General features: G+C 40.7%; 1 protein-coding gene across 1 annotated transcript in view; it reads left to right on the top strand.

The window, feature by feature from the left end:
- Nucleotides 1-2,388: 2,388 nt before the first annotated feature.
- The window catches only part of ZNF366 (zinc finger protein 366), a 67,747-nt gene continuing 47,878 nt past the window's right edge, over nt 2,389-22,257 (top strand). The window contains exon 1 of the mRNA XM_015140265.3: nt 2,389-3,176. The gene's annotated coding sequence lies outside the window, so the exon portion shown is untranslated. The remainder of the gene's footprint in view (nt 3,177-22,257) is intronic.

Below are 22,257 nucleotides of genomic sequence, written 5' to 3'. Positions count from 1 at the left end.
GTTCCTTTTGTGAAGTTCCCTGACTGGTACACTTACGTTTTGTGCACTTTTCTGAATAATATGTTCTATTCCAAACCTTTCTCCATTCTCTCCTACCCTGCTACCTCCATGACCTGAAATCAAGTTAGTTTGGGAGTCAACAGATGACCCCAGAGTCTGTGTCATTGGAAACTGGTGCCATACAAATTAGGACACTTCAGAGGCAGGACGCCATTTTGAGTAGAGCTCCTATTTCTGTGGTGCTGGTTCTGAGGGTTGGGGTCACAGCATTGTCCTCACCTTGGTTTCCCTCCTGTCCTCCTATCTAGTCCCAGGGGTGGGCAGCCCCTCTCTCTATTCAAGTGATCTCTATAATACGCTTTGCAACATGGGGCTTTCCTGAGGGGTGAGAGCCAAGGCCATATGCCATTCCTGCTCATGTGTCTCAGTTGGATCCTTCACTTTCAGTCAGGATCCAGATAGGCCAGGACAGAACTAGAGCTCCAGTGGGCTGATCAGAAATCTCTCCTGCCAAACCTAATGGGAGGGTTGGGAATTTCTGCTCCTGACACCCAGTGGGTGGTTTCACAAGTTTTAGAGGGTGACTGCTCAGGTGATTGGCAGCATGGGGAAACAGGGAAAAGCCTTTTCTGTGACTCTCACAGGCAGGGTTGCAACGCAGTGTGAGCATGGAGCAGCTTGACACAAGGCAGCGTTGAGAGTCCCCTGGCTAGCTGCAGGGATGATGTCTGATCCCGACTGGATGCTACCCCATTCAGTCAAAGCCACGCAGCCTGAAATGGCACATGTCCCTATCCAGGCTGTCTGGGTGGGTCAGCTGGCCTGGAGACAACAACACGGCCTCAACGTGACAGTCCCCACATTCTGCAGACTTAAAAGGGAAATCCTTTGGATTCTGCCTGGACTCCTGGGGCTCAGCCCTGGCCTTGCCCTTGGGGTTGCAAAGAGGAATAAAAATATGGGAAGGCCTGTGTGTAGCTGCGATGGATTCTTCAAATGATCAGAGGCCGTTTCCTGCCTGTGAGGAGTTGGTACCCTGAGCTTCTTGTTCCTTGGATCCCTCCTTTCCTCTGCTGCTGATGCCCCCAACACCTCGCCCCCTCCCTATTGCTTCTTCTCACCCCACCTCAATCCCTCGGATGTCTACTTTTTTTATTGTGAATTTCAGCTGCCTGCTTCTTTCACCTCCAGTTACTCAAAGGTTTGCCCCAGTGTTGCTCCCCCTTTAAAAGACTCCATTCCTAGGCCTTCCTGCTCCATTCTCTCATGCGCTTCCCTGGCTTTCTCGGATTTTCATTTTCATTTCCCTTCCCATTTCTACAAAGGCAGGATGCAGAGGAAGGCCAGCAGAGGGCAAAGAGCCCGAGAGCCGGGATCAGGAGACAGGAACGTGTTGGCGTGTGGCTATGGGCAAACCATAGAGACTGTCTCTGGTCATCCATGTTCCCCACTGTTGGTGAGGCTGGGTCACCCAGGCCAGAACTCCAGTGCCGTGGGGTGTGCCAGTGTTGGTGCTGTGGTGGATGCAAAGAATGGGACTCTGCCCTGGCTTGTGCACACCTACGGAGTAACAAAATCTTCATGTCTCTCTCTAATACATGCACACATATTCAGGTAGCTAGGTAGACAGAGAGATAGATAGATATGTAGCTAGATTAGATAGATGATGGATGGATAGATAGATAGATGATAGATAGATAGATAGATAGATAGGTAGATAGATAGATGATAGATAGATAGATAGATAGATAGATAGATAGATAGATAGATAATAGAAAAAATGTGTCAGAATAAAAACAATCCTATAGGCCAATAAGGACTCAGTCAAAATCTTACAGGGTCACTGAATCAGAATCATTCTTCCCCTTAACTTACTTTCATGACTCTCTGCAATCAGGTGTATCTGTCCACCCCGTTTTTTCACAATTGAGTGAAATGAGGAAGTAGTGTAAGGCTGGTTTTTCTTTTGCTGCCACAAAGGTCTACATAGCTGCTGGTTCCTGTTCACAGTGAAAATGGTCCTAACCAGATGAATGAGGGACACAAGAGACATAACACAAATCAGAGAAGTTAAAACCAAGCTTATTCCTAAATGCAGCTAAACCTAAGCAGAGCTCATGCCTGCCTGCTGAAGCCCCAAGTCTTCTACGTTGATAAAGGGTGCTCCCTCCATTTTCTCTGCTCCTGCCTCCCCCATCTTTTTTCAAACACCGTGGCTGATTTATCTAAGCCCTATGCTGCCTCGCAGTATTTTGAAAACAAATTAGAAAGCTCCTTCCAGTTTTCCAGAGGTGATTAAATCCAAGAAGCCTTAGGAATGTAGAGGATAGAATAATATAAACAACAGATCTGAGATAACCATGTCCGGCAGCAGTTGCGGTTAGTTGCTTCTTTTCCTTTTTCGTCCATCAGTGATGGAAGCTGGATTGAGTCCACTGCGTAAAGTTCGGTGGGCATAAATCTGCTATTTGATCCTGGAAAAACTCTGAGGATCTAGAGTCAGTGAGGAATTGCAGCAATGCTGGAGTTTCAAAGGGCCTAGGAAAAGCCAGGAGTCCTGGCTGACCAGCCCCGACACTGTCTTACAGGCTGCAGGTTTACCTCGGTTAGCACAACAGGCCAAGCTCTCCCTTGCTCTAAGTCGACATGACATGATTTGTTCCCTTTCGGCTGTGTCAGTTCTGCAAACCAGATAGCAGAGGCTGCGGGCTCAGGAGAGCCTGCCTGTCTGGAACACCGTTTGTTTGGACAGGCCAGGCCACTAAGGCGTTTCATCTCTTTAAAACTCCCAGGGCAGACAGCATATTTGAGGAATTCCTTTTTTCAAAGATTTTTTTTTTTTTTTTTTTACCCCTTCCAACATTTTGTTTAAGAGAAAATGAGATGTCTATCTTCTGTTTCCTTATTTTTTTTCAGGAAAGCAAAGGGTTGTTGACTTCCTCCCTCTCCCCTCCCTTCCTTCCTTCTTCCCGAAGGTACTCATCTGAGAAAAAGAGAACGAAGTATTGTTCCTGTTCTCTTTCTTAAGTCATTCGAAACACTGTCCCTGCGAGTTCTTTAAGTTCCCTGCAATCTGTACACAAGAGAAAGAGGGAGAGAGAGAGGGAGAGAGACAGAGAGAGCAGGGATCAGGTAAAGGAGTGGGGCTGCTGCAGCCATTCAGACCTCAGGAGCTGGTAAGTTACCCATGCAATCATTTCTGCTTCCATTTCAAGGTTCCTGGGTGGATACTGCTGTGGGCATCTTCAACAGAAAATACCTTACTGGGTATAGTCCTTAACCAAAGGATATGAGTGATAGATGGCCCAGAATTTAAGCTAATACTTTTTTTTTTGGTAAGAGAATACTGATGCCTTGCAGAGCTAAGGCTTGCAGAACTAGAAATAGAATTACATTGGGACTAAGGAGGACACTGCATTAAATCTGAATTTTGGCACAGATCATGTGGCTGGGTGAACCAGGAGCCACTGGCATGTGAGATGTGTCCCACTGAAGAATTTGCTTTTCCTCAGTACTGTGTCCTGGGAATCTTATCAGGGTATCTGTCAAGGACTGTGGGTTTGCTCTGGGGTTTTTGTTAACACGTTGCCTGGATTGAGGTGCCCTTCTCCTGTTCTTTTCTTTCCATTCAGCATCCCCCTAAAGGAGGACTGTTAATTGTTGTATGATGGGTATTCTGCATCACTGAAGTAGGAGGGAAAGAGAGAAAGGAATGTCACTTGGAAATAGTTCTGCATGTGGGGAGCTTATGTGTTCAGGTTCCCCATGCGCGTTGAGTGTAAATTTATTATTCTCTGTCAGTGGAAGATGTCATCGGCCACATGACAGAAGGCAAAGGTTTTGGGGCATATAGCTTTAGTTTTGGAAAACGATATGCAGCTAGAATGGGAGGATTAAGATGGATTGTTTATGTCAGTAGGTGGGAAAAACTAAGTTATAGACGCAATTGAAAAACATTCACCCAGTGCCTGGTTTTCCAAGCACCAAAGAGGGCATAGCAAGCTAGTTAAGCTTATATACACAACTTGTTTTTAAAAGTCTAACTTGCTTCGATTAAATTTGTCATAAAGGATAATGTTACCAGGAACCCATCATCACAAGCCATGAGGGAGCCGAAATCATGTTGTCAAAAATAGGTCAGCAAGGTCACTCTGCGAGACTCGTTATGTTTCCCAATATTGATACTTTAATTCAGAGAGATGTCGAATGGATAAAAGCCAATGGCCATGCATACTTTTAAAAAATATTCACTGCTATGAAATTTACTGATTAAAATCATCTGGGATGTGAAGAATAAGATAAAAATAGCTGGACTCTCATTTTTAAAATTAATTTGGCTAGACTATGCTTTAACCACATTCTAGTAATTAATCTTTATTCAAAATTGAACCATCATCTTACTAAGGATGAGAAAACATGATAGAACTAGACTGTGATGTAGCTTTTGTTCCATTAGTCAGACCTCTTTTTTCTTCTCCTTTTTTTAAGAGACTTTGTTTAGGAGCACCATAAAATGAGCAATATAAAGAGACGTGAATAGTGTTTGCCAGCTTGCGGATGCAAAATTATTCTAATAACAATTGAAAATTTTTTACAGCTACCCTACCACCTCCCCTAACTACTTCATTTTCATAGATCTTCAGATCAAAAGGTAGCTGGAATAGATTGTCGAGGGCATTTTTGCATCATTTATCAGCAACTGTGGCCCCAGAAGAAAATGCAGGTCTGCGATCTTGACTTGCTCCTTTCAGTTTCATTTCTCTTGATAATGTATTGAATTTTGTGCTCAACAAAAACAACATCACAGAACACATTCTAGTTTTGTTTATTGAGTAAAAGCATCAGATGCAACACAATAGGAAACAAATGACAGCAGAGTCATTTGTTAAAGACAAGGAAGGCAATTAAATTAAAGACAAGGAAAGCACAAGATGGGTAGGCCAGTGGCTCAGAAAACAGCCCCAATGCTAGCATTAGTATTCACTGTGGCTTGAGATTAAGAAGCTGAGGATATGCAGTTTTCTTTTAAAGAAAAAAGTGTATTCAATATTTCCATTTAAGTTGTTAAGTCATTGCTGTGAAAATATTTCTTGGATACCGGGGGAAAAGAATTTTGGCTACCCGAAAAATAAAAGCCATCAACTAGTTTAGTCTAAGTCACTACCACTCAATCTATCTTTACTCACTCAACTCCAAGGAGTGAGTTGGCATCTGTGGAAACTTCCAGTGTGTGATTCTTTGGGGGTCATCAGAGGGCTCTTTTGTGATATCATTGGGGGAATTCCAGTTTGAAGTGATCCAGAATTTGAGACACACAATATTTTATTCGTTAATTTCTGCCAAAAGTGTACACATAACTAAATTACAATTTCTTATGCACATTTTAAGTTATGTTAGGATGTGTGTCCTGTAGATCTGTGTGCTGGGATGTGAGTCAAATTAGAGTGAGTAGAGCACAGGCTCTGTTGTTATACTAATTTTGGTTTGAATTTCAGCTTCACTGCCTACTGATTATGGCCCTCAGGGCAGGTATTTAACTGTTCTAAGTCTCAGTGCCCCCAAATGTAAAATTGCGTCAACATAATGGAGTTGTGAGGATTAAATACAACTATTGACATAAAACACTTAACATAATGTTTGGCAAGTAGTAGGAGTCAATCAGCGTCAGTTATATACTTTTTAAGAGTCATATAAAACACTTAAGAGTACTGTATTTTGTTAATACAGAGAATAGAATGAGTCTCCTATAATCTGTGTCATTATTCTTGCTTGATACTATATCAAGGATCTGACAGAGCAGATATTATTCCTCACAGCTTTAGAGTTGGGCACACATTGAGTGAAGATATTCTGAACTCTAAATTCTTATAAAATAAAAGAGTGTAGAGTTTAGTGTATTGACATTCATCTTCACTAGTGGCAGAAATGGCAGATTTAACTTCATTGAATGCAGCTATATTCAACACAGCTCAATGCAGGGGCAAGTTTGTCTTGGGATAAAAGTTTTCAACGTAGATGAACGTGCAAAGAGACTTCAGTTATATTGTAGACATTTTATTCTCCCTTTCACCCACTTCCCCAACTGCTTGAGCTCTGTGTTATTGGTGACCTTTTCCCTGGTTGTGGAGGGCTAGAGACACTTTTTTTGGAGACCATCGTGGTTGTACCATGACTCAGCTAAAGAGAAAAGGACTTAAAGTGACACATTCTCCTCCTGCCCAGGGCTGAGCACACTTGGGGTTCTCTCTCCTCAAACATTCTAATAGTGAGCCACTCGCCTTCACACAGAGAAGTAGAACACTGTATCACCATGGGTGTGCGTGGGTGTGCGCGTGTGTGTGTGCGCACGCACACGTGTGTGTGTGGTGCCTGATTGATCCAACTGCTATTTTTCTTTCACTCTAAACTTTAAGACCTGTATGACCATTAGTTTGTCAAGTAACAATGATACTTTTTCTTAGGTCTTAGTTAAATTTCTCTCCACTTTCCAAAAGCAAAACACACAACAGCAAAAACAACAAAAAAACTACCACCAATAACCAAAGCCATTCAGGTCCTTTTGTTAGACTGAGAGCTTGTGATACAACAGATACGTATTTGGACACTTAACCTTAGGGACAAATCAAAGCTGAGTTGTTCTGCACTAACGTGTAAAAGGTGCCCTCTCATGTGGCTTGGTGGAGTAGAAAAAGACCAGATTGGGAGTCAGAATGCTGCTGTTCTCATCCAATCTCTGCATTTCCTAGATGTATGACTCGACAGGTTTCTTTACTTGCTTGGACCTCAATTTTCTCATCTGTGAAATGACAAAATGGGATAAATAAGTACTTTTCGAGGGGTGTGTGTGTGTGTGTGTGTGTGTGTGTGTGTGTGTATTAGAAGTCACCTGGGGGCTTGTTTACAGTCTCCCCCTGCCCTACCCACTTCATGGGATGATCTATGAGACTCTTGCTGACATGCTGTGATTCTCTAAAACAGATGGTCAATGTCTTGCTCCGTCTTCTTCAGGGTGGCATTAACTGTAAATGCTCGTTTGAAGAGCCATGCTTTCAAATGGAATTCCTATTCAGCACTGGATGTTCTCTCTAGAAGGTAGTTCTGAGTATATCAAATGTTATTTTAGAAGCTATTAGTATTATGAAATAAGGAATGTCCTAGCCGGTTGAGCAATCTGATGATAATGATCAATGTTCTAGAACCATATGTAAATCACAAGATCAATTACTTAGATCTGTAAACATTATAAATCAATATAAATAGCACTTTTTTTTTGAGACAGAGTCAGGCTCTGTCACCCAGGCTGGAGTAGAGTGGCACAATCTCAGCTCACTGCAACCTCTGCCTCCCAGGTTCAAGCGATTCTCCTGTCTCAGCCTCCCAAGTAGCTGGAATTACCGCTGCCTGCCACCGCGCCTGGCTGATTTTTTGTATTTTAGTAGAAACGGGGATTCACCATGTTGGTCAGGTTAGTCTTGAACTCCTGATCTCAAGTGATCCACCGCCTCGGCCTCCCAAAATGCTGGATTACAGACATGAGCTACTGCGCCCTGTTGAATAGCACTTTTTGATTTATCCATTCCTATATTATTTGCATCTTAGAGTGAGCATGTATTTGTTAATCAAGAAAAACACAAATACTAAGCTTTTTCTATTCCCTTTAAAAAATTTTAGTAGATTCTATTTCATGAAGTTTTGTTTCTTAGTTTTTTACAATGTGTGCTGAGATGAGCCTATTTTACAAGTTAGATCCTTGTCCTTAATTTAATGGTGATATAGAAAGGCAAAAAGATTGATAATAGTGTTTGAAAAACCAGCATTCACACGTCATATTGTATGCTTCAGTTATAAGGAAAATATAAACCTTATAGAAAAAGTTGTTCTAAGTTTCCTGATTTGGTTTTTACCTAAATCACTCATTTTTTTCTTGTATGATTATATGGATAATGAAGTAAAGCAGTAATGGACACAGATCTCCCTCTGACAGTAACATAGAGGCAACAAATAATTTTAATGTGCACCCTCAGAAACAACTAGCCTAATGATGTCTGTTCTTTTTGACTACTCAAAAACCAAATACATTTACATAAAGCAATGGTATTTACATAAAAGAATAAGAACATTTCTTCATCCAGCATTATGTGTAATATAAGGTTCACAAGAAAGTAAGCACCACGAGGACAAGGACTTTATTTTGTCCACTGTTGTTTGCCCAGGGCCTACAATAGCACAGAGCCTGTCATAGATGCACAATAAATATTTGTTAAATAGATGAGTTCATGAATCAGCGGGCTGTAGAGTGAAAGATGCTATCTTTATACAAGGCCAAATGAAGCTGTTAATTTGTAAAAAAAAAAAAAGAAAAAGTTAGTCAAACTTTTTTGGAGTCTAGACAATGCCAAACTGCCAGCTTGATGTATTTATCCCTCACCTGAATTGACTGGAATTATATGGGCTTGTTCTGCTGTTGTGTGCATGGGGCTGCTACATGTGTATTAAAATGTCATCTTGGCAAGCACCCCCAACCATTTGTTCATGGGAAATTAACATTTATCAGATAGATACACAGAAAAGACTGTTGTTGGATTTTATTTTCCATTTATTTTCTGTGCAGATGATGGGTTTGCAAATTGTTTTTGGCGAAAGAGAGCACGGTCATTTGTTTTTCCTTGACTAAAAGAGCTGTGAGCCAGGATCCAGCCTTGTAGGAAATGTTCAGCTCTCTGGTTTGTTATAGGCAAAGGCTGTGAACCCAAGCTAAAGGAATGCCACTTGGGCTGAACTGACAAAACACCATGAGGTAAATTCAGGGAGAGAAATGTGATACCCTTGTTGAGCACAATGCCCTTTCCTTTCTTTAATTCAAGGCAATTGAAGAAAGCCAAAACCACTGGATCGAGGCAGTTTTATACTTACTTGGCAAATTTAAAGTGGCAAATCTACATGCCTAATACCAAAAGTTGGCATTTTGGATGATGCTTTTTACATTTAACAACATTGGGGTTCTAGGTGTCTGTTAATTGGAGTAGAAACCGAAAAGGCTCTTTCTATTAACATTGATAAAATCTGTCTTTAGTGTCAAGTACCAGGGCACACAAAGATAATTCTGGACAATTCTCCTATATTCCTTTGATAGATTATGGCCCCACTCTGACCTCATTCTGTGATGGCCACTGATACTAAATGGGAGAGTGATTTACCAACAGCGGCACTACCACCACCAGTGCCAGCAATTATGGAGCAGTCATTACTAGGTTTGGGGCCTCCTCAGAACTTTAGAAGCTTCATTTCACTTACCCCATTCTCAAGTATGTGCCTTATTCTCCTCATCTTAGAGGTGAAGAAAGGCAACCACCTTGTTTAACAGATAAACTAGAGAAAGTACGTGATTTGCTCAAGGTCAGTAAATTAATGTTGCTTGTTTTCAGTTTCCTTAGTAAGGAAAAAGTGTCATCTGTAGCTAATAATTTCTTTAAGAAAATGTGTATCCTTTAAGGTCTAAGGACCAACAGCAAACGGGGTCTAAGGACCAACAGCATGACACCACCCAGAAGCTTGTTAGAAATGTGGAATCAATCCCAGCTCCACCGCAGATCTACTGAAGCAGAATCAGCATTTTAATAAGATCTCCAAGTGACCAGTTGCACATTCAAGTTTGAGCAGTACTGCCTTATGGTTCTGAACTGTTGCACACAATTTGATCTGGGAATGTAGGTCCCTATTCCAAGGAGTTACAAAGCCATTTGTTAACTTTGACCTTGTCCAAGACAACATACCTCCCTATTAAATAGTGGTATTACTGGACCAGTCTCCCATCTATTCAGCTGTGAGCAACAGTAGGCATGATTTCTGTGATCTCCCCCATGAAGTTAACTCCATTTCATGGGATCCTAGCACTCTCAGAGAGGAAAGGTTGATGGCATTATTTTCAGGTGCTTTCTGAGCACCAATCATCAGAGTTACCTGGGGCAGATTTCTAGGCCCTTCCCCAGATCTAACAAAGCTGAAGAGGGGACCAAGGCTTTGCTTATTATTCAAGCTACTGGCTCAGGGTAAGAAAGCCCCCGGGGAGGGTAGTGATGAGTATTTAAGGGAGATTACCCTAAAAAATAGTTTAGCTTTTTTCAGTAGCTTGAAAAAAACATTTAAAACAGCAGTGCACGCATGAGGGAACCGCAGAGTTCTTCTAGGAAGAAAAGGTACTCTGCCGGTTTCTTCCTTTGAATGCTTGAGAATGGGGACGAGAAATCTTGCCGTCTGCCCTGTGTCTTCCTCAGGGAGAAAGGGAGGATCCCCTTCTCTAGCATCACAGCCAAGGAGGAGACGCCAGTCCATACGCCTCCCTCTTCCCAGTGAGAAAACTCTGTGGAAAGAATCTTTAGAGTTTCCTTTGCACTGGGGACTCACCGTTCTCTCCTGGAACAGAAATCAAGAGGGGACTATTGTTGGAGGGGTGGGGGAAGGAAGCAGCGCCGGAAGAGAGCGAGGGAGAGGACCGGAATCGCCTCTGGTTCGCTGAAGCCCGGACAAAATGGGGCCTCTGCCCAGATGGAGCCCATGGCATCTCTCCCGTTACTGAGGCCCTCTGGCCACCTTCCATGGAAAGTGCAGGGAGATGAGGAATTTCAGGTTTTCAGCGCTGTTTGGTGGAACACCTACCTCCGTAGGGTCCACCACTTGTTTCTTGCTGTTTTTCTAGTTCAGGCATTTTGTTTCCCACAGCACAGTGGAATTTCCTCCTTTCACCCCTACTTCCAGGGAATTTTTTCAGTTGTTTTTTCTCTTTTTTAAGTACAAAGAAGGGTCTTCTAGCATTATCCTAAAAAATGTATATATTGAACATTTTTAGGGTACTGAAGAGTTCTATGCGTAATCTATAAAGGCACGGTTCCTGAAGTGCTAGAATTTGAATTCTTAGGGTGAGGAACATGTGAACAGTTCTGAAAGGTTGCTGGCAGGTATATCCAGAATCTCACCTCCTACCTGGCTTTTCAGAGATCTGGGCAAGGAGGGACTATTCCTGGCATTGTCTTTCTTGACATTCAGGAAACATTCAGTGATGCAGCAGGCAGGCAAGCAGGCGTCTCCTCCAACATGGTCTGCAGCCCTCCTGGCACCCAGTGATTTTCATGGCACAATCACCTGTCTCTGACTGGGAGAAGTCTCCAGGGGCAGAGAGTTCTTCTGGTGGCAGCCTAGACCCCAGATCTAAATGGGGATGTTTGTGAAGGAATAGAGACACCAGTTTTGTGGGTAACAAAGTTCTGCTCAAAACTGCATCATTTTGCAGAAGGTAATCCCATTCCATGTGTCTTCACATCCTCCATATGTTCAGACACATCCCACTATTTAGAATGACTGACATTGGCTGTTTTCCCCCTTGAGTCTCCTAGGAGAGAAATTTCAGCATCACATCTTTAATACATGCAGTTGGGAAGGACATTTAATGGTGAGAAAATCCCATTTCAGGATTAGGACATAAAATGCCAAATGTATTTGCTCTTCAAGCAATATGGATATTTTGGGAGGGGTCGTGCTTTGCTGAAGTGCTATCACTATGTACATGGTACATGTACCTTACGCTTGTGTATACATACACACACTGCCGACACAAAATCATTGGCTCTTATAAAAGATTATGAGCCAATGGGTTAGCCCCAAATTGTGTGACTCGAGAATGTAGTATCTGATGTTCAATCTCTTAAACTTCCAAACAGATTTACTGTCCTAATTATATTTTTCTTAGCGATGTTAAAAAGAGTTTGAATATTGTTAACTAGTGGGGGCAGGGAGAAAATGAGAGAAGATTTAAGTGTTACTACAAGCAATTCATAAAGCACTTCATTCACTTACTGTGTGTTGTTTTGAGAATGTGAGTAACGCAGGAAAGAATGCTACTTAGAGTCAGAGAATAGAGGATTGAGTGTACATACTGACACATGAATGGAACTAAAATGCATATGGGAATTTAGTATATCATAAAAATAACATGTATATCAGTGGAGAAAGTTAAATTATGTAATTAATGAGATTGGGACAATGGGGTAGCTATTTGGAAAAAAAAAACTTATATTCCTACTTGATTTTTTAAATTAAAATAAATTCCAGATAGATCAAAGACTTAAAATGTTAAAAATAAAAATATATGTGAACTTAAAATTTTGCTTTAAAAAGTCTTAAATGAAACAAAGAAAACATAAAAACTGTAGAGATTTTTTTTTTTTTTTGAATTGCAGAGTAGGAAGGGCCTTTCTAGTTTTACACAGAAGCCTTAACATTTATCATGCATTTTATTGCATTACAATAAAAAGCTTCTGCAGGGCCAAAACTCAATAAACAAAGTCAAAAGACAAACAAAAAACCGGAGGAAGCATTTGCAACATGTATCACAAAGAGCTTAGTATAAACAGAAAAATGAGCAAACGACATGAAACACATACGTCACATAAAATGAAATATAGTTGGCTTATCAACATGCACAAAATAAAAGATATTTTAATTCATAATAAGAAGATGCAAATTAAAACTATGAGATACCAATTTTTATTTACTTTATCGGCAAAGATGAAACATTTGTTAACCCATTTTTCTCTGGGGTTCTGGAGAGAGCTCTCAGATATTTCTGGTGTAACTGAATTAGCAGAACATCTACAGAGAGCAGTTTGTGAATGTCTATCAAAATGTAACATTGACTTCTCTTGAATTTATCCTATATAAATAAGATGCAAAAAGACAGACCTACAATGCAATGTATCTTCCACAGCATTGTTTGGACAGAAAATAATTAGAAATAGCACAATTGTCCATCAATAACAGATGAGTTAAATTAGTACAATGGAATATTGTGCAGATCTACCAAATGAGGGAACATAATAGAGGCCAGAAATGGACTCTCGGTATATGTTCCATTGATTTGACAAAGGTGCCAATGAAGGGAAAATAGTCTTTTAAACAAATGATACTGAAACGATTCCATGTCTATAACAAAAGAGAAAATGAACTTTGGCCCTTATCTCACACTATACACATATATTAACTTGGAGTAGATCATAGGCCTGAATATAAGAGTTAGAACTATAACATTTCTATAGGGAAACACAGGAGAAAATCTTTGTAACTTTGGCTTAGGCAAAGATTTCTTAGTTATGATGCAAAACATGAAATACATGAAAACATTGATAAATTGGACTTTATCAAAATTAAAGACTTTGCTCTTCAAGAAAAAGATACCGTTATATAAAAAAAAAAAGACAAGCAACAAACTAGGAGAAAATATTTGTGAAACGTATATCTGATAAAGGACTTGTTTTAAGAATATCTGATAAAGGGCTTGTTTTATACATATTTTAAAACTCTTAAAATTCATAATAAGGCAAACAACCCAATTTAAAAATGGACACATATTTTGAATAAATACTTAAAAAAGATATAGAAATGGCAAATCAGCACATCGAAGATACACAAAATTGTTAGATTATGAAAATGCAAACTAAAACCATGATGAGCTGTCACTACACACCCAGTAAAATGTCTAAAACCAAAAAGATGGAAAATATGAAGTGTTGGTAAGGACGTGGAGAAACTGAAATTCCCATATGTTGTTGGTAGGAATGTAACAGGGTATTGCCTCTTCGGAAAACAGTTTGGTAGTTTCTTAAATAGTTAAATATATGCTTACCATACAACTCGGTCATTTTACTCCTGGGTAACTACACTCAAAAACGGAAATCACGTGTTCCCATGAAGACTTGTGTGCAATGTTCACTGCAGCATTATTCATAATGCCCCCAACTGGAAACAATCCAAAGGCTCATAAATTAGTGCGTGGATAAGCAAAAGCTGGTTTATCTATGCAGTGGAATACTACTCAACAATAAAAAGGAACTATTGACATATGCAACAATGGATGAATCTAAAAATCATCATACTAAGAGAAAGAAGCCAGACACAATATTATTAAAGGAACCAGACACACAGTACATTTTGAATGATTTTGTTTATAAGAAATTTCTAAAAGCACAAAACTGTAGAGACAGAAAGTAGATGAGTGCTTTCCTGGGACCAGGGGTGGGAGCAAGATCAGCTGCTAATGGACATAATGGAACTTACTGGAGTGATGAAATTATTCCAAAATTGGATTTTTTGACGGTTGCACAACTGTATAAATTTTCTAAAACACATCATACTGCATATTTTAAAACACATGAATTGTATATCATGTAAATTATACCTCAATAAAGCTGTTTAACTTGAAAAAAAAATGAGGCAGCTTTATAAGTTCTGATAAGGGAGCAATCTCCAACCTGTATAGTTAAGTAAAAAGGCCGGGGTACTCTAATTCTACAGAGTGTATCATTTTTGTTAAAAAAAAAAAAGTGTATTTTTCATGTGTATAGAGTATCTCCAGAAAGATACAATAGACTTGCTGATAGAATTTACCTTTGGATGAGGGAGTAGGATGGCTGGGGGACAGGGATGTAAGGAAACATGTAACTATATTTCCTTTCTGTACCAGGGTGGGGTGGGGTTTTTGAGACCCATGTGAGCCATACCAGCTCTTTTATAGTGGGCAAATGTCTGAGCCTTTGTTTTCTCATCTGTAAAATAAAGCCGATCTTTAAAGATACTTCTGATTTTAAGTACCATGCTCTGAGAATTTCTTTAGGGATGAGCCTGCCGAAATTCCTCTCGTTCTTTCCCTGCCTGCATGTCACCAAATGCCACATGTAAAACCACAACCAAAGGCTTTGTTCCTTTTCATTCAGTTGCCTCTCAGTTTATTGGGGCCATGTTCTCTAGTCACATATGTAAAATATGTCAACCACAGTGAAACGGCAGCCTAGAAAGCTAGGGGCAAACACACAAGACAGTATACAGTATACAGGAGCAGTTACAACCATGTCCTAGGGGCAGCTGCTTGAGATGAAACCCCAGCCACCTTGCTTGCTGGCAGCGTGACCATGGGGAGTTCACCTGTGCGGTTTCTTCATCTGTATTACAGGTATAAAATAGCATCCCCTCTTTGGGTAGGAATTAAGAGTGATAATTCATGTAATTAGTAATATTAAATAAGCAGTTAGCCCTTTTAATTATTAATCTGAACTCCCCTACTCATGGGACCAGGAGCTTTCCTGGGAGTCAGGGAAAGAAAGGCATGTCAGTTAACAGGTTGTATATTCATTACCACTGTGAACTGGGAGTCCTGGCAGTGATGAAATGGCTTATTTTTTCATGCAACAACCCAAAGGGAGAGGCAGGAGTAAATTCTGCTCCCCACAAGCCAATATCAATGAGGGAAACTTCTTCAAGAAACTTCTTCCAAGATTCTATCTCCTGGAGTCAGTTTCATCCTGAAAATGTGAAGAAGGCAAGCTGTAAAACTACAAGATTGTGACATTATGCGGGGGGTTGAGCCAGTTAAGTTACAGTGAGTTTCAGTTTACATGATAAATGTGCCTTAAATTACATTTGGATTAAAATATTACTGAATATTAATATGGGGACACTTGCATAACCTCCTTGCCATGGTAGTCATTCGACAAAAATGAGTTGTTGCTTCACATCAAACGAAACCAAGCCAAACACCTCTAATTACCATGATATGTGCATGCCCCTGTTTCCCAACTTCAGTCTCAGTGCAGAAGCAAGGGTTTTATCTAAATCCAGACAATTATCTGTGAATCCCTGTAACTTCAAGGGTCTCAGTCATAGATAGTAGCCCTCCTGACACACACACACACACACACACACACACACACACACACACACACACAAAATCTCTGACAGCTTTTAAAGGAGCTGAATTTCCCCTGTGTGTATAAGGTGATAGCAGACTCCTTTTCATGATCAGATCACATTTTAGAACCGGATTCTAGAAGGCACAGTTCAGTTTAGTGGTTGCTCTGCTTAATAATTCTTTCGTGTCTGTCTTCTCTTCTTAACTACATCAGAACTGTGTTTGTCAGGAACCGTATTTTAAATGATGTTTGTACTCTCTAGGACAAGAGGCTCTCCAAATTCTTGCTGGTCTCACATTAATTCTTTCAGATCCTTTGAAGAAATAACAGTTCGTATTATCCCTATTTTAGAGATGAGGAAACTACAGCTCAGAGAGAGTAAAGGATTCGGCTGAAGTCATATAGCTCCATGGATCTGAAGGGGAATGTAGATTATTGCAAAGAGTCTGTACATAGATGTCAAGTGCTTAATGTTTTTGGACTGACTAAATAAATGTTTAGGAGTATATGGACCTCTGTTTATGTTATAGTATATGTTATGTTATGGTTATGTTACAGTAATTAACGCATTCATTGATTAAATATAAATTTTAAGACTGGGCGTAGTGGCTCATGCCTGTAATCCCAGCACTTTGGGAGGCTGAGGTGGGCGGATCACAAGGTCAGGAGTTTGAGACCGGCCTGGCTAACATGGTGAAACCCCACCTCTACTAAAAATACAAAAAAAAAAAAAAAAAAAAAAAAAGCTGGGCCTGGTGGCTGACACCTGTAATCCCAGCTACTTGGGAGGCTGAGGCAGAGGAATTGCTTGGTGGTTGCAGTGAGCTGAGATCATGCCACTGAACTCCAGCCTGGGCAACAGAGCAAGACTCTGCCTCAGGAGAAAAAGAAAAAAAAATGTTAATGTTACTGAATTCAAAATAGCTTTTATTTTGTATTTTTCTAACTTATTAGTAAGGTGCAAAATGGGTTTATTTTTTAAACTTACAAGAGGTCCTTGATCTGAGAAGTCTGGAATCCGCTGAAGTAGACCAAAGCTAGGGCTCACTAACAAATTGCAGAAGGTGTGTTTAGAAGAATCTAGGTCTTCTGGTAGCAAAGAACATTTCTATTCTTCAGTTGCTACCTATAATAGGTTTGCATACTTGATCAAAGTCTAGAAAATGGTGGAAGTATTGATCGTCATTGTTTAATTTCTTCCTTCATCTAACAACTATCTCCCAAAAAACTTCTAATTCTTTCCTTTATTATCTGTGTGACCTTGGGAAATTTGCTTAACTTATTTGTGTCCTAGTTTCCTCATTGACAAGGTAAGGAGAATAGTAGTACTTACCTCAGAGTGTGCTGTGATGGTCACATGAGTTCATGCCTGTGATGTCTTTAGCACATTCTTGTCACATAGGAAATACTCAGCAAATATTATTGTTGCTGAATACTTGAGACTGTTTTTGACACATAGTTGGGGCTCGATAGACATTTTTGGAATGAATTAGTAAATACATGAAAATGTGAAGTAGGAATAAGGGCAGTTCTATATATATAATTTTTTAATTACAATTCCTTGGTCACAGGCAGGCAATTAGGACAGCTGCTTTTGTGCCGAGGCTACATTTGGGGAATATTCATTTCGGTGAGCTCAAGCTAGAGAGCTGATGATGTTTCTGTATTTTCTGGCCCAGCAGACTTTACAGGTTTATCAGCTTTATCTGCTAGATGTATCACAACATGCATTTAAGGGATCAGGCGGGAAGAATTTGGGCTTGGAACTGATGTGAAGTGAAGGCTTTATTCCTCATTAAAAACCATAAGAAGGAACAAGGCCGTTAGACCCTTCAAATGGGAGAAGAGAAGCGATGCTTTCTTGCCACAAACCAAAATACTGAGGACCACAGCTGTAAGAAGGTCAAAGGAAGTTAAAATGACCTTTCATAGCAGGCTCAATGTTTAGCCAGCTTAAGATTTTCCTTTCAGATCGTCCCAGGGATAGCTATTTGGTTTACTACATGAACAACCTTCTAGCCTTATAGAGACAGTTGTTTTTGCTTTTGTTTTGTTTTTGTGAGGTTTTGAAAGTAGGAAAAAAGAACCTATTGCTTGACTTTAAAAGATGAGCTGTCCTGAGTTTCAGCACTGGCTGACATGGTTGGTTTTTGTTGTTGTTGTTGTTGTTTATTGTTTAACAAAGGTATTTGGCAAATGGGCCAATGAAGAAAAAATCAGTTTCTCAGACTTCACTGCTTTTACCAAGACTAGGTAGTAATCAGATGACAAGTCATAGTGAAGACCCTGTGCTGATGCTACAGACACTAAAGTAAGACCCATTTTCTGCCTTACAGAACTTTCTAGGCATAGTTACAATAAGGGACATTAATATGCTTCCCTGTCACCTATATTCACTGACCCCGTGTCTACCCACTGGGATCAAATGAAACAAATCAAGTTCCTTTAAATGTCAGCTCTTAAGTATTTAAACATAAGCCATCAAGAATCTAGGTCTCCAACACACTTCCTTATTAACATACTAGGGAACTCCAGCCATCTAAGTAAGGTATGGTTTTATGTCTCCTCACCAGTAGGTCACATTGCTTTGCACACTCTCTAATTTGTTCCTCTCCATAATGTTTGGCCCAGAACCCTCCTCCACCACCACCATCCCAGTGGTTTTGGCCAGTACAGAGTGGAGCTGGGCTCTCCAGGGCCAATATTCAGTATTCAGGGTCAGAGCAACTGCTGGAATTCTTCGTCAAAAAGCCCAGTGAAGGGACCTGGAGTAAATAAATAAGAAACTTGAAACAAAATGGTTGATTTTCTTTATTATATTTTTAGATCCCCAGCCCTAATCTTGTCTCAGGTCTTCCTCCTTTCTCTGTGGAACCATGAGAATATTTTCTAACCAGTGTTGTTAGAAAAACCAAATATTAGTATACTTGCCGTTTATTAAGTGTCTTTTTCTGGCATCCAGTGTTTTAAATTTATTATTTTATGAAATCTTATAATAACCAGGCAAGTTGGGTTATTAGTATTTTTTATCCCTATTTTCCATAGGAGGAAACTGTGGCTTAGAGGTTAAGTAACTTGCCACAGTTCTAGAATTCAAACCCAGGGCTGCCTAACTCCAAGCTTCTGCTCCTTCTCACACATCACTCAGTGTCTCTGTGATATATTAATAACATACTTGGACATACTTAGTACTTTGGCTGGTCATGCTAGGTGCTCAATAAATGTTAGTTTCCCTTTTTCTCATCATCCTTCCTCTTCTCCCAAATAATCACATGCAACCTAAAAATGAAGAAGAGGGCTTAGAGTGGACACAAGTGTGTGCCAGGTTCCCAAAGTGGTCAGATAACATGAATTCTGCAATGACGTGCCTTTGGCTATGTACACCCCTTCTGTGGGGCTGTGGGCCAGCTCTACATCTATTAACATGTACTAGGCCAACTCGTTTACTATCAAGGAATGTCTGGCAGTTCTTTCTAACCAATCCCTACCCCATATAGTTTCTCCTTATTTCTTCAAATAATTCTATGCACTCCCTAAACCATTCCATTAAATCCAGTGACTTTTGAGAGCTCCACAGCAGCTCAGAGCTGACCCTGTCTTCTTTGGACTCAGAGTCCACAGGTCAGGGAAAGATGTAGATAGCACATGCCATCAGGGAGAAGAGGGTCTCAGGGCAGATTTCTCTTTGGCTCCTCCTACCATTGCTGGGGTTCTTTGCGCTCCTCTGAAAGCTGCATACTATGTTACGTACAGCAACTATCATGCTCAAGTTCAGTAGTTCTCAACTGGGGGCAGTCCAGTGCCTACAGAGGTATCTGGAAATAGGGAGGGTGCTTTCTGGTTTTCACAATTACTAAGGGGCACTTTTAGCATCTGGTGGCTGGGGGTGGGCAGGGATGCTAAAATTCTGCAATGCACACAACAATCTGGCATGATGAAAAATGGACCCCAGGCCGGGCGTGGTGGCTCATGCCTGTAATCCTAGCATTTTGGGAGGCCAAGGCAGGTGGATCACAAGGTAAGGAGTTTGAGACCAGCCTGGCCAATATGGTGAAACCCCATCTCTAGTAAAAATACAAAAAAAAAAAAAAATTAGCCGGGCATGATGGCGTGTGCCTGTAGTCCCAGCTGCTTGGGAGGCTGAGGCAGAAGAATCACTTGAATCCGGGAGGCGGAGGTTGCAGTGAGCTGAGATTGCACCACTGCACTCCAGCCTGGGTGACAGAGCAAGACTCTGTCTCAAAAAAAAAAAAAAAAGAAAAAGAAAAATGGACCCCAAATAGCAATGCTGTTGCCCCCATTGAGAAGGCCAGAGCCACCACTGTCTTCTTGCCATTGTCCCTCCATGCCCAGCACAGTGCCCATCCCTTCACAAAAACTAAGTACAAACCTCATGAATGAATGCTCTCCTTGGTACCTTGCCATCTTTCAGCATGTCTCCTCTCCCAAGGGAGCTGTCCTGCTTGCCTATCATTTCTGGAACCGACTTTAAAAGTGAAGGCTTTATTCAGCTCTATCTCATCTGTTTTCCATTCCTTTTTCCTTCCCTTATTCTCAAAATTTTCAAAATTGACCTTCTAAATTGCCCAATTATGATTTACCCTTTGAGTAAAACTCAAAGACGTGGCTTTGTAGGGTAATTTTAGGTAGGAGCTTTTATCTCCACAATAGAAGTAAACACTCCAAAAAGGTATTTACCTTGATGGTCTAATTGACTAGGTTGTTAAATGATTAAGTGATTTGGCCAAAGCAGCAACAGTGGCCCTGTTGACTTCCCTTCTCTGACCCTTGAAGCTACTCTTGAAGCCTGGAACTTGTGGAGGAAGGGAAGGGGTCTGAAAGAGTCAGCAAGGAAGAAGCTCAAGCTCAAGCGCTGACCTCTTCATCATCCCTGCTGAAATGTCAGGAAAGCTGGTACTAAGCAGACCAAGGACTGCAGCTCCCTCCTGACAGATAACCTGCTGAAAGAGAGTCAGAAATGTGTCCCCATGAGATGCCTGTATCCTGATTCCAGTTAAGTGATAGGAGCATGATGCTGCTGCAGTATGGAGCATTATCTGTGGTTGGAAATTTTCAGAGGTCATGGGTTTTACTTTCTGGCTGATTCCCTTGAGAAGACCCTTAGCTTTTTTCTTTTTCATAAATTTCAGAGAGAAGGTTCTCTTCCCATCATGGGAATTCCCAACTCTGCTCCATTCAGGGGCTCTCCCATTTTCTTAAAGGGTATTAGGGAATACTTTTAAAGGTCTTAAAACAAAGTTCATTCTCATTCTTCTCAAATTGAAAACAACTTTCTGAAGGGTAGCAAAGCTCAGGGCTGGTAAGTGTGGGCTGGAAAAAATCATGGAGTGGAGAAATTTGGTAAGAGGGGAAAGAACAAACATTTACTTAGCACTTGCCATGTGCCATGCACATTACCTATTCGGTACATTATTTAATCTTCCTCCAGTTCCACAAAGAAATACATTAGTCTGGATGGACGAGGTTATGCTCCATTAACAAACAACCCCTAAATATCCCGGCTTTTTAAAAAAGAAAGAAAACAAGAATATATGCCTTACTTGTATTACATATCCACTATATGAATCCAGATCATCTTACCTTTAGGCCCTAGACTGACAAAATAACTGCTATCTGACATATTTCAGGTTGCTATGGCAGAGAGAGAGAAAATAATATGAAATTGTGGACTATTTCTTTCTTTTTTCTTAATTTCTTTTTTGAGATGGGGTCTTGTGTTGCTCAGGCTGGTCTTGAGCTCCTGGGCTCAAGTGATCCACCCACCTTGGCCTCCCAAAGGGCTGAGATTACAGGCATGAGCCACCATGTCTGGCCAGAATTGTGGGCTATTTCTTAAAGATTACACAAGAAAATGACACATGTCACTTGTGCTCATGTGCTCACATTTTGTTATCCAAAGCAAGTCATTTGCCATGCCCGCCTATAAAGGGATAGAAAAATGCAATACAATCATGTGCCCAAAAGAAGAGCTAGAAATATTTCATGAATAAAGTATTCTTGTCTCTGTTTTATAGCTTAGGAACTGAGGCTTAGGGAAGTTAGGAAGTGATGGAGCTGGCTTTCAAGGCCAAGCGCGTGATGTCAGCTCCTGAGCTCTTTGCTCTCCTATAGTGGGTGCATTTCACAAGCATGTTCCGTACATGGTATCCAACCTCTTCTCCAAATGCAGTTGCTGGGCTAAAGTGTTCTTGGGGCTTACGGGGGTATGGACATGCCCCAGATGTGGACAGGTTAAAGCAAAAGCTAAATCACTGTGGCTCAGCTATTATTTCATTTTACCCACTTCAATTCTCCTTCAAGGGATTCAACACATTCGATGCGAAATCATATGTAAAAGAAGTGGTATCTTTGACCACATGCTAGATTTTTCTTTTTAATCCTAGTCTCAAGTATCATAGATTTCCTTGCTTATTACTTTTATTGGTTAAATAATAAGAGAGCAGTTGCTCTATTCTTACTTTGGTAAGGCTGCTGCCTGGTGGATGTTCATAACCCAGGGAAA

This window comes from Macaca mulatta, chromosome 6, assembly GCF_049350105.2.
Source record: "Macaca mulatta isolate MMU2019108-1 chromosome 6, T2T-MMU8v2.0, whole genome shotgun sequence".
NCBI lineage: Eukaryota > Metazoa > Chordata > Mammalia > Primates > Cercopithecidae > Macaca > Macaca mulatta.
This window is presented reverse-complemented; position numbering and strand designations above follow the sequence as displayed.